Source organism: Protopterus annectens, chromosome 4.part1, assembly GCF_019279795.1.
Source record: "Protopterus annectens isolate FY-2018-M chromosome 4.part1, PAN1.0, whole genome shotgun sequence".
Lineage (NCBI taxonomy): Eukaryota > Metazoa > Chordata > Ceratodontiformes > Protopteridae > Protopterus > Protopterus annectens.
Window position 1 is genome coordinate 53,393,150 of NC_056734.1, and position 14,702 is coordinate 53,407,851.

Sequence of the window (14,702 nt, forward strand, 5' to 3'; positions counted from 1 at the left end):
GCTCACAAGTCTACATACCATGCCTGGTAGTTGGTCCTGGGTGATGAATGCACCCATTCCACCTCCACTCCAAGAGGGGGGCACACCCCCAGTCTGTGGGGTGGATCTACCCGATGGAACAGGTAGTGCAGAGTCAGCAGGGGGGGTGCCACCAGGCTACTTCCCATGATGTGCTTGGCTCCAGTTCCTCTGCTGGGGAAACCAAGGTAGGTGGATCACCAGGAACCAGCCTACCTTGTGGAGCTATGGTAAATGAAATATAAACATAAAGGAAAAATAAACATAACCCATTCAAATGTAATTAATAACATAAGAGAAGACAATAATGAGTATATGGATGGGAAACAAACTGAAAATAATATAATGAGGAACACAACAATAAATAATATAAATTAAAGTTTTTTTTAATAGCAAGGCAATATTAAATTATATATAAGTCCAACATAAGAGGTAATAACAAATAATATGATAATATCAAATGATAATAAATATACTGATACATAAAAGAAGAGAAGTTGTGGGATGACAGAAAAAAGAACATTAGTGACTTCATAGATAATATAACTAAACAAACTACAACTATATACTTCTAGATATGTTATAGTTTGTGAGACCATTGATTGCTATGCCGTTTATTATTTGAAATACTACCTTACACACACACACACACACACACACACACACACACACACACACACACACACACACACACACACACACACACACACACACACACACACACACACACACACACACACACACACACACACACACACACACACACACACTATAGTACAGCTCATAATCCATTCAGCAGTCATTCAATGTTGCTTATATTGTATATATGATATTCCCCGTACATACCTTTCAACTTCTTAGCATGGGACATTATGAGCCAAAGGCACAATGACAGGGAACATTCTTACCAAGTGTGCATATACAGCAGTAGCAAGGTGTTCTGATAACAGATTTGCCATTAAATTGCATTTCAAGTGATGTCATATATCTGCAAATCAGAGGACCAGACATATGGGGCAATATTCAGTGCATTCTACAAAAATCATGGCAGTTGAGAGGTATGTCAGTGCACACTAATTACACTTGACAGCTGGACATTTCTCAGTTGGCTGGTGTTGGACTGGAACCCACAAGCTGAAAAAAATAATTATCAGAACACTGTCTTCTTTTACACTTTATTGATTCATGTTGTTTCAAATCTTGTATTTACAAATATGCATAGCTATGTAGGAGTTCTGTTAACTTACACATTTACCCTATTAATTTATTGACTGCAACCGACAGCATATATTAGACAAAATGAGCAGAACACAATATTGACTGTTAATCTGGGTATTGCACAGCATTTATTTCTGACATACCAAAACAGTATTGCCCACTGCATGTTTCTCAGCTGGCTGGTGTCAGATTAGAACCCACAAGCAGTGGTTACAGAAATACTGAAAATTTTATTTGAAAAAATAAATTATCAGAACACTGTCTCTTTTTATACTTTATTGATTCATGTTGTTTCAAATCTTGCATTTATACACATGCATAACTGTGCAGCAGTTCTGCTAACTTACATGTTTATCCTTTTCATTTATTGACTGCAATTTACAGCATATTTCAGCTAAAATGAGCAGAACACAACATTGATCCGTAATCTGGGTGTTTCACAGAATGGATTTATGACATGGTAAAACATTACTGACTGCTGAACATTTCTCAGTTGCCTGGTGTCAGATTAGAACCCACAAGCAGTGACTACAGCAATACTGAACATTTCATTTGAAAAAAAAAAGAAATTATTAGAATACCGTCTCCATTTACATTTTATTGATTCACATTGTTTCAAATTTTCCATTTACACACATGGATAGCTATCTAGGACTTCTGTTAACCTACGAATTTACCCTATTCATTTATTGAGTACAATCTACAGCATATTCCAGACAATGAGCAGAACACAACATTGAGTCTTAATCTGGGTAGACCACAACATTAGCTAATGGTTGGAAGCTATGCTACACAGTACTGCATGCTTACTTGCTTTAACTTGCTTTACCAGTTCAGATATGCACTGACACATGAAATCTATCATGTCCCAGGTATTTCATATATTACCGTTAAGACTGCAGTATCAATATTGAGTTTATTTTATTATTAAGTTATGCATTAAGTTATTACTTTATTGATTTTCTTACATACCATGCACTTTTCTCATCCTGGCCAAAAGCATTGCATGGGACTGGACATTACAATCCCTCACTTCTGCAGATGTGGTAAGAAAAGGAAACCATTATGCATACCTATTTTTGCACAGATTCAGCTTGTATGTTTATAAATTACTAGAAAACATACTTACATAACTGTGGGATGTGCCCATTCCTTGCTTCTTGGATCCAGCTATCCAAAGTTCCCTTCTTACTATGATACAGGTGGTCATAATGGAGACAGCACTGTTCACCAGTGTGGGGCATATCAGTTGCCCTGGTTAGGTTCCTGGCCAAACTATCCCAGGCCTCAGACTTACACTCTGAGCCCTGGTAGTCACCCTGCAGCAGGTGTGGTCTGTAGCATTCCACCAGGAGTCCAATGAAAACCCTAGACTCCAGCACACCTCACCTTTGTGCCCTAAAGTGCACAACTTCCCACACAACAGCAGCCATACCCACAGTCAAGGGCAGGCTCCAAGGAATAATATGAAATTCCCACCTACTGGCCTTTAAATAGGCTGCATTCCCATCCTTACACATCATACTGTAACTTTCAAAAACAAGCCTCTTAGCTTAGCATCATGCAAACTCACACAACCAATGTCTAAGTGAAACTTAGCAATATGCAAACAGGTAAAGACCTTTGACCATGTTTAAGCACTGCTTAGCATTGTACAGGTTTTCTAAGTGTAACAATTATTTAAAGTCATCTGATGTTTCCCTCACCTGACACAATTTTACAGCACTATATGCAAAAGGTATTACTACCCAGGATTCAAACCCGGGACCTACTGCACTGAAGGTCATGACTCAACCTATCTAGCCACTGGGATAGTGAATAGAATGTGTATATCTTCAGATATACTGTGAAGGTGCCTGTAAGTGTAATGCAGCTTCACTGCCCAGGTTTGTGTGGTGCTAAGCACCACAGAACTACAACAACAGAATGTATCTGGTTTCTATTTACAGCTGTCTAGTGGATGCCTAATGCATAAGCACGCCAAACTATGCATAGCTAAATAACATGGTGCATTGCACAAACTACCACATAAAAATTTAAAAAAATGTAAACCAAATGCATCCAATTTCCATTTTTAGATGTCTAATGGATGTCTAATGCATGAGTGCACAGTGCTAAGCATAGCTAAATAATGCAGCACATCATGCAAATAAGCACATAAAAAATAAATAAATAAAATTGAATGCATCCAGTTTATATTTTTATATGTCTAGCAGATGTCTGATGTATAGGTTCTCAAAGCTAAGCATCGCTAAATAATGTCCCACACTGCACAAACACATAAACATAAAAAAAATTAAAATAAATTCAATTTAATTAAATAAAATGACTTTTAAACCTTTTGGTCAAGGTTAACAGGCCAAAAGGTATGTGGCTGTTCTGTCAGTCCTACATGCATTCAATATTAGGGTTGATGTGACCTCCCTTTGGTATGCACAATGATTAATATGTATGGCATGCTGGCAAGGGAGAACCATAGCCGTGTACATGGATACATTCTATTTATGCTCTACATGGAGCCTACACAGCCTTTATTGAATCCTGGAGTACATTTTTTCAATTACTACAATCAGAAGCATGCTTACCTAATGCATTTCTAAAATCTTTGGGAAAGTGTTCTAACTGTTTTTCCCACATAAAATCTTTTACAACTACAACAGCTGGCTAAATAAACAAATCCAATACTTCTGCAGTTGTATATTTGTTTAGCTGTAATATTCTTCCTAAGATGTGTAAAGCTTACACTGTGCATGGGATTAATGTACCTATACCATTTCCTGTTTAAGCACGGATATGTCTTGACAGGACCAATACCTACAGAAAGCAAATTACAACCAATATATCCTAATAAAACCATAATATTGAAAACATTTATGTAAATGAACTGTGGATGGTCACCTACAATTCAAACTACCTCACTACTACCTATAATAATTTTCCAATTGTCATGCACCACTTTCTGTATTTCTTTGGAGTTCACGTTGATAGGGACTGGAAAAGTAAGGTACTTCTCAAACCTTCTAGACTTTGACTTAGTCCCTCTTCAGAATAAAACTACTAGTTAAAATAGGTAGATACTTAATGTGCCTTAAGCTAATAATCTCATCCCTAATTTTACCCAACTTAAGTTTAGGATAACCCCTGTCATGTAATATTTTAATTAAACAGTTCACTTCCATAAAAATGATAATTGCGGCTAATTCACTTACCTAGATGGATAATCTGCACTCTTACATTTTTCCATTTCATAAACTGCAGATGTTGACTCCTAAGATGTAGGTAATTATTGGTAAAAGTTTAATTTCTATGTAAAGTGCATGTGGAACATTTAGAATTGATATCAAGAGTAATATCCAAATCAAAACAATTTACAACAGTACCTATGTCACCAATAATGAAAGTTAACCCTTTACTACTATCATTAGTTTGCTTCAAAAATAATTCAAAATCAAACTCACTACCTGTCCAGATAAAAAAATAGATCATCAATAAATCTGTTATAAAAAGAGACAAATTTAAATAACTTCAACTTAGATAAAACTTCTCTTTCCTGCCAATAGAGAACCAAATTTTCAAATGCTGGGGCTATTTTCACTCCCATTGCTATGCCACATTCTTGTTGATAGATATTATCATAAAAAATATCACATTTACAGTTTCTGGTGATCAGATTAGTGTATTAGTGAAGGGTTTTTACTTTTATTCTAGCTAAAAGAGCTAAAAGATCTAATATTATTCATTTAGTGATTGATTTAAAGCTGTTTGTTAGGAAATCACATTTAAAGTGTTTATTGAATGGCATCACTAATTATGAAACTAATAACACTGTTAGAAAACCAAGCATTGTCAGCCTGTCCTTTCTGCCCATTTTAATGTTTTTCTGAACTTTATGAAAAGGATTTTCATTGGATAACAAACCTAATAATGGGTTTTTGGATTCCAAAATGGCTGCTGACTAGGAAGCACTGTCTTCCGTGTGCTCTTAACACTATCAGATAATCTACTTGAATAACCTGTCGCCACATCATAAAAGAATCAAAAAAAGGGTTTTACCAAACAGAACTAGATTTAATCTACCTACCTTCCAAAGAATTTTGGTGAAATTGCAGATTGGAAAGGCTGATTCATCCCCTCTTCATCCAAAGGGGTGTTAGTACTCTCAGCCACGTGTGTATAGGCCAGACAGCAAAACAAAGAATCTACAGAAGCACAAACAAATAAAGGAAAGTAAAGAAAAAGGGATACAATAAAAATCTTCTCAAGATGGATCCAATGGAAACACAATCTTCAAAAACTAGACTTTCACTAATTTCATCCCCAGAGAAGGAAACATCTACCCAAAGGCAGAAAACAGCCAAATCACAGTCTGCGACTTCCAAGCAGCCTCAAAAAAATAAGTGTGAGCATCCCTTTACAACTGAAGATCTCAAGGCAGCACTTTCTCACTGCAGTCTGAAATACAAACCTTCTCTTCAAAGTTAACCCTTTTTGGCAACAACCTGGAACAAATCATTACCAGATTAGATCAAAATGATGCAAAAATATTGAGAATGAAATGAAAATTCAGGAACTTCAAAAAATACTTCCACAAATGAAGCTCTGGTAAAAGAAATGCAGCAAAAAATAATTGATCTGGAGGCTTGAACAAGGCATAATAATGAAGTGCTGGAGAAGTTAGAACAATCACAACTGCCCTCTATTGCTCAGGAAAATTTTGGTATCTTACTAGACAACAAAGATCTTGCACAAACATTTTCAATAGAAAGAATTCATAGGGCATTGAAAAAAATCTGAAGCAATGGATATGCATAGACAAATTTACACAAGGCTACTTAATGCCTCCCATGCACAGTCAATCCTTCAGGCTGCTAAATCTAAGAAGTTCATGCTCTGGAGAGGTTCAAAAATTACCTTTGCTCAGGACTTGCCATTCCCTATTAAACAAGAAAGACAAACCCTCTCGCCCTACTATAAGTTTTTAATTAACAAATCCATCAAGTTCCAGATGAAGTACTGGCCATTCTATCATTTCAGTACAAAAGCGTAATGTACTCTATAAAAAATCAACAAGAAGAGAAAGCTACATTTATTAAGGCTTTTGGTGAAAATCCGACATCTTCTTAAATTACATCAGTTTCCTCTAGATGCCTTTTATTTACAACAACAAATTTCTTGATATGAAAGCTTAAACAAACTTGTATTTCTCAAAAAAATAAATAAAAAGAAAAGTGCATATAAGCTCCTTTACCATACAAGTGATATGAACCTGTCCAAATAACAATTGTAAGAGGTCTCAGCTATTATTCTAACTGATTGTATGATTAATCTCACCAGGACATCTTCTCCTTCCTTTAAAAGAGTTCCATATCGTGAGGCCATTTCCAGGTTCCCGTCTTGCACTTGTAAGGTAGGCCAAGTTCTCTGGGTGATCTAACTGTTCCTCGTGGCCTCCGTGTGCAGCAGGTTATCTGGTCCCACTGGAATCTTCTTCCTTCTTCAAATGTGCAGGTTTCATGAGAAACAAATGAGCGCCCCTGCAAAATTGAGACTTCCGCTTTTTTTCCATTGACTGAGAAGCAGGAAATTCTGAGTCCTGGTAAGAAAGGAAAATAAATTCAACTAAATACTTGTGGAGCTAAAGAAGGCTACAGACAGCTATAAAAACTTCATAAGAGACTGTACTGGAGATCGGAAAGGTTACAATGGGTATTTATTCATTAAGGAAAGCTCTGAGAAGCTTGCAAGACAACTAGTGACAAGTTAATATCACATTTTCTAAGATACCAATTCTACAGTTGAACATAAAACATTTTACTTCTTGAAAAACAGTACAGCCAGGAGCATAAATCTGCAGTAAACATGTAGGTCGTTAATTCACTCAGTTCGGCTGTGGTTCCTGTGATATGTGATTTTTGTTTGCATACCAAATAAAAACAAATGTAGAAAACCTCTTCGCAATTGTTTGTGTTAGACTGACTTATAGTGCAATTTAAAAATACAGTGGCTATCAGGCTGAGCTCAGACTGTTTAACTTTTCCTTTAATGGTATGTTATTTGTTTTTTTTTTTCTTACAAGAATGTTACAGAATTGGGAATAATACCACAGCCAATTATAGTACTAAATGATATGGTTTTGTGCAGAAAGCATGCAATTTTGTTTCTAAGGACAGCCTCCTGATTATTGTTCAACAGTTACTGTATACTACTATTACATTATGATGAAATGAAACTAGAATACCTCACTACCTAAATTAGTGTATTAACTAGTGTATATACAAGCTTACACTTTGAGAAGTCAGCTGCTCCTGGAGGGTTCCACGTTGGTAGTACACCCCTGGGAGTAGACCCAGTGGTCTGGCATCGGGGAGCCCATGTAGACAGTAACCTGCCTTTGACTAGCAGGTGTCTACAGTACTAAGAAAACCGTTCTGTATTTGAGCAACTTATAGGCAAGAGTATGGCGTCTAGGTCCTAGGATGTCATTGTTCTACTGTACTTGTCCCTTGTCAGACCTATCATTGAGTCAATCTCCCCCTTTGCTATGTACATGTTCAGGCACGTGCTACAGCTGTAGATTCCATGGAGGGTCCTTACAAGGAGAATGCATGGCCTGAATAACATGTTCTAGGTTCATCGCCTCTAGCCCCTATCCCTGTACATGGTCTCCTACAGATTGCTGGGGGGGGGGGGCGATCTGTGCCTGGTCTGCAGTGTACTCTCTGGTCCTGCTCTGGTGGACCTGTTTCACATCTACAAAATGAATAGTATTGGAATTGCCCAGTCTAGGGACCTAAACCTCATCTGCAACATAAACAAGACCCAATTAAAGGGACAGATATGTGTCTTGGGGACTATCTCTTTTCTGAAGCAGGCTTCTCATTCATGTGAAGCTGGGTTCTTCCCTGACCCAGTGCAAGAGCGACATGGACCAGTGGATGGGATGTCAGAGATACCTATGTCTTCAGTAAGTAGATAGAGTCAGCCTATGGATGCTTGATCACCTGTGCCTAAGCATATATGTACCTTCCTAACATAACCCTAGGGCATCACAACTTGTCAGATACATTTGGGAACCATGGCTAGGCCCAGGTAATCACCCATGAACTTATGAGCCCATGAACTACCAACTTCAGAAAGTCAGGACTGTGACATAATGACAAGAAATTTCACCAGTTATGTGTGGCAGGTAGAATACCTTACTTTGAGAATTAACATACGTCTGGTATATTACTGAAATCAAAATGTAATTAATTGACTGCACTTCTAAAGAAGTAACTTATTTTAATAAACTAATGGTCCATTTTTTTGAAAGGAATGGTGAGCATTGAACTAAATGAAGCTGCAGACACAGTTTATATACAATGTTTTGTGTTTGATTGTCATGTTAACAAATTCATGGTTTCTGGTAGTATCTGCAATTTTTTAAGGCTTTAATACCTGTGGTTTTTATTTAGACAGTATGTCAGGCATATCTTATTACAAAATGTTCAATGAGGTTGCTGTTAAGCTTTGTATTAGCTAATAGGTCAGAAATTAAAAAAAAAAAACATATTTAGACTTTATATAAATAACGGCTTATTTTTGACAATATGGTGGATTTCTGCAACAAAGCATGATTGTAATGTTACATTATCAAAAACTGTTCAACACAGACTCATAACTAGGTAGTCTACTACTCTTTATACTAACATTTGCATTATAACTAGTTTCTAAAAAGTTTGTTTTTATAAAATATAATAATGGATGGTTTTCAAACATATGGTAAAATGTAAATCTGATTCCCTGTAGTGGATGAAGCGACTTGTTGTAAAACTTTTGTATGGGCTGTAATTTTCTCTACCTATGGTTTATAGGGGAGCAACAATCTGAGAAAGGGAGCTCAATAACATAATATAGTCATAGACATCTTTACATAACAAGTCCAGAATTTAATCTTACATTTGTGACAAGGTGCAATAAGGTATACTTAAAACATATGCACTATACTTGTAGCATTTTGCTGTTTTGCCTAGTTTCTTCAGATAGAAAGATTTTTGACATGAAATCCAAGACAGTGGTTTGCAAAGCAGAGCACGAGACACATAGTATGGTCTAATTGTTTGAAAGAATGCATAGGAAAGACTCTGAATATAGGGATAATTTGTGAAAAAATTAAAAATAAATGTGACACTATGCAAATTACAGATAAATGATAAGTGAATAAGAGCCTCAAATATGTCTTGCCAGTCGAAGGCACTATCAATTTCCCTAATTCAGAGGTTAATTCATAATAAAGTCATCTTTGAGTCAGAGCTGTAATCATACAGGATAGGTACTATAGGGTGACTTTGCTGTATGGTCATGTGAAGTTAAGCATGATCAAGATCTATTACACTGTTAAGTAAAACCCTAACTGTTAGTACCAAACAATATGTGCTGATGTTTACTAGATGTCAAAAAGTTCTGTTTTTTTTTTTTTTACTGTTACATTAGGGCAAGAAGCATGTGTGTGTGTGTAATGAGTTGGATTTTGGAATGTTAAGAATTTTTTGTAAAATAGTTAATTTTGTAAATAGTGTCTTCTTCCTATCTCTTTCAGGTATTTGTAGAATGTGGTTAAGCACGGGGAGTGATATGAGAGAGGCGACTGTCACTTTACTCTATTCTACTCCTAATCATTTTTCATTTAAGGGAAACAATTCTTTTTACATTCACTCTATTTGCCTATTTATCCTTAAGTTGCAACACATTTGCCCGTTAACTCTTTTTACTTTAAATAGTAAAAATATCAAATCCTCATTTTACTAGTTACTTGGATAAATGCTATTTATAGACTCATGGAATATAAAAAATAATAAAAAAAGGAATTTAGTTTTACATCTAATCCAAAAATCTTTGTTTGATATTACTCTTATCCAGGAAACACACATGATTACGACTCAATGGTCAAACGATGTTAAAAAGAAATGGATAATACAGATTGTAATGGCTGGGGATAGCATGATATCCAAGGGGGTAGCAATAATAGATAAACAATCTTTCAAAGGATCAATTATAACTTCGGGTTGGAACCCAAATGGGAGATGGTGCTACCTAACCTGTTCCATACTGTCCTGTAAAAAAGAAATACTTATATTAAATGTTTATGGCCCCTACATACACCAATCTTTGTTCCTTTATGAAATCATCTCACTCATTGAAAAATTTAACAATCATCTTCTGATCCTGGGGGGACTGGAATACTACAATCAGACCAGATTTGACAGAACCTGTAAAACCAATAAACAACCTCTAAGTAGTACTAATACTATGAGAGACATGATGGAAGTCTACAACTTGTTTGATCCTTTTGAACTTTTTAGGAATGTCCCTAACATTAGCATCTACACATTCTTCTCTGCCTTCCACAAATCCTGGTCCAGGATAGACTTCTTTTTAATATCAACATTTTTTGCCTCCTATGATATAATATACAGTAGTGACCCCAGAACTATTTCTGATCATGCCAAAATTAATCTACATTTAAATACTTGTAAACATAACCATTCAAATTCCATCTCTATAAATTGGTTCCTTAATCCAAATCTCCTGAACAACATGATTATCCATAGAGAAATTCAAGAATTCCTGTCCCAGACATTTACCTCTTTTGATATGTCTGATATGCCTATAGATGTTCAATGGGCGGCTGCCAAAGTTACTTTAAGGGGTACCCTTATTCAAAAATCCTCCCTAATTAAAAAAAAACAACTAACTCCCATACTTTGATGCTAGAAACAGAACTAAAAAAAAAATAGAATTAGAACTCCAAACTAAGTTATCTCCCGACATTGAGAAACGAAGATCCACCATTCAAAAGCAACTCCACGAACTACACCTTAATCAATATTCACTTATGGAATCTAGACTTATTCATAAGTATGCTGAATGGGCGCAAACACCTTCAAAAATTCTCATTAGGATTATAAATGTCAGACCCCCACCTACTAAAATAAATCATATTATTTACAAGGGTCGATCATATTTCACAGATAAGGAAATCATTCAGGTCTTCCAGGAAGTATATGAGGAAATCTATGGCCCCCAAATACTTGAATCACCAGGCCTTCAAGACTCTTTCCTAAATGAGTTACATTTTCCTAAAATAAGTAAAAATCACTTTAATTTACTTAAGGCACCTATAACCAGAGATGAAATCTCGATGGTCATAAGCAAACTGAAGCCAGGGAAAGCCCCAGGTCTTGATGGTTACGTGTTAGAATTCCACAAATCCTTCAAGCAAATACTTGCCTCCATTCTGCTTAAAGTTTATAATCACATTATTCAATTCGGCATCGCAGATCTATATCTTAATAATTCTAAGACCATTTTTATACCTAAATCTAATGACAACATTACTAGCACAAATGACTACCATCCAATTGCCTTAATTAACATCAATATAAAGATTTTTATCTTCTATCTTAGCAAATAGATTAAAAAGCATATTACCACATATTATTTCACAGGACCAGCTTCGTTTCATGAACAATAGGCATGTATGGGACAACACTTTAACCATTGAAGCCATAACATATATAACAAATCTCGACAAATCCCCCAAATATGCTCTTCCTGTCGATGCTCAAAAAGCTTTTGACCAGGTAAACTTAAAGTTCCTCTTTAAAACCCTGAAATACTTCTCCATCCCTGATGAATTTATCAAAATGGTTAAAACCCTCTACACTAAGGCTTCCACTTCCCTAAATATAAACAAAAAAAACTCCATGCCAATTCAGATTATAAACGGAACAAGACAGGGTTGTCTGCTCTCACCCTAACTTTTTAATAGTTATCTTGAAGCTCTATTGTTAAATCTAAGTCAGAAAACATTCTACCGTTCAATTTACTTATATAAAATACAAGTGAAATACACTGCCTTTGCAGATGATTTAAACATCTATTTAGAACTTCCCACGATGGAACTTGAAAAAAATTCTAAACTCTATAGACAAATTTTCGCAAATCTCAAATTATGCCATTAACCCAAACAAATCAATAATCTTTCCGCTAAATCCCCTCGGGCACAAAGAATTTTTCATTCCAGAAATATCAATTAAAGTTAACTATTCCCTAAAATATTTGGGTATAACCTTCGCACATTCCCAACAAGAGCTAATAAAGTGTAATTTGTACAAAACTTGGACTAAAATCACTGAGGATCTCACAAGATGGAAGAGTTTAAATATTTCTCTTCTCTCAAATGTAGCTATTATAAAAATGAATATTCTCCCCAAACTTCTTTTCCACTTCTTCACTCTTAACCAAAACATCCCAAACACTTTTTTTTCAAAAATAAATGTTGCACTAGGAAAGTTTATATGGCACCCTAAAATGTTAGAATCAGCTACAATAAACTTATACTTCCCAAAGATAGAGGACGATTGGCTCTTCCGGACTTTCTGTCATATTACCATATAATTAATGCAAGTCATATTATACACATTGCTAACTTTCAACAATCAAACAAGGACTGGAACCTCTTATGGATAAAAATTTACAATACCCATATAAAAGTGTCTAATCTCAATCCTAGAGCAATTCTCTTTCTTAACAATAAAACTCTTAAAGAGCATAAAATTAATCCTATATTAATAAAAAACATAAATGAGTTCCAATCACTGATAACTTCCCCTTGGCTTGTGACACTCTCTGATGATGGCCCAACCAATTCATCTTAATCCAAATCTTAAATTGGGTAACAGCATGCTAAATCTTGATAATTGCCCTCGCATTAAGAGCTGTACAGTCTGGGACTTCTACTCAGTTAAAGACTTACCATTTAATGAAATCATGTCCTCTTTGGCAGTGAACAAGAAATACTATATAATAATTAAACAAATATTTTACCTAATTTCTTTGATCACTGATACAAGGTCAGCTACCCCCACAGAGTACCATCTTTATCAGTCTCTAATAACCCAACTTCTATCAAGGTCTAAAATACTTTCCAAGGTCTATAGTCTAGTAATAAAAATAAGATACCAAGACAAGTTATTATTCTCTAAATATTGGGATGGAAAAAACAAGGAAATTACACTTAGCCAAAAGCTTGATGTGATTGATGCTACAATAAAGTTAACCCCTTTCAAAAAACTAATTTATACCCAGTTCATGATAAACAATAACGCATATCACACTCCAGCATTCCTAAATAAAATTAGCCCAAATACTTTGCCTTTTTGTCCAACTTGCCGTAATTCTGTTGGAGATATACTCCACATTTTTTGGTCCTGTAAAAATGTGTATAAACTCTGGTGCTCCTTAAGAGCACGACTGGAGAAAATGGGATACATGAAGTCAACTCTATCCTGGGAAATGGTGCTTTTAAATATCTATCCAGGTTTGTTTAAACCTGAAATTAAACATATCATAGTGACATTGTGTGCAATGGGCAGCCACGGTGGTGCAGTGGTTAGCATTGTCGCCCCACAGCAAGAGGTTCTCTGGTTCAATCCTCGGCTGGGTTGCCTTCTGTGCAGAGTCTGCATGTCCTCCCTGTGGTCGCGTGGGTTTCCTCTGGGTGCTCCGGTTTCCTCCACATCCCAAAGACATGCAGTAGGTGGATTGGACACTCTAAATTGGCCCTAGGTGTGAGTGTGCGCATGTGTGTGCCTTCTGTGGAAGGTTGGATGATGGGCTGGCAACTCAACACTGTAAAATTCTACTGCCAATCATGAACGGATAGGTGATCCGCTGTGGTGACCCCTAACTGGGAAAAACTGAAAGAAGAAGAAGAAGTAACATTGTGTGCGATACTCAAAACTTACATTACCTTAAACTGGCTAGACAGAGCCAAAATGTCCTGGAAAGACTTCCAATAGATGGCTGTAAAATATGTTTTGGCAAGTAAACTAAAAACTACAAGCAAGAAGAAGTTAAGTTACTTTCAGAAATATTGGAATAACCTTCTAGATGTTCTTAATCAATATCCTACTTAGGTTGTTCCCCTTTTCTCCTCCTATCATCTGCAATTACCTCTTCTCTTTATTATTTATCTCCAGCAGAACCCTTGAAAGACTACAATTATGGTGACCCTTTATGATATCTTTTCTTACATTTGTGCAGGCAATATATTCTAGTTTCCTTATACTAACTCCCTATCACTTAGTGACAGTCGCTTGTATATATTGTATATAGTTAAAGTAAATAGGTTTTAGGAGTACTGATATACCTTCACACACCTGCATTAACAAATACCTCCCAGCAAATCATGTCTACACTTTCTTTTTTTTTTTTGTTTTTACTCATTAAAGTTTCCTATTTCACTTGATTAAAAGAAGCTAAATAATTCTTTTTGTTATATCAGTACTGAATGTACCTGTTCTTTAACAGGACTGTATGAAGATTTTTCACTTATCTGTTTTGAACCTATTTGCATTGTGTGAATTATTGCTTTGTTTTTGTATTTGTGTTTCTAAAAATGCTAATAAAAATCAGATTGCAAA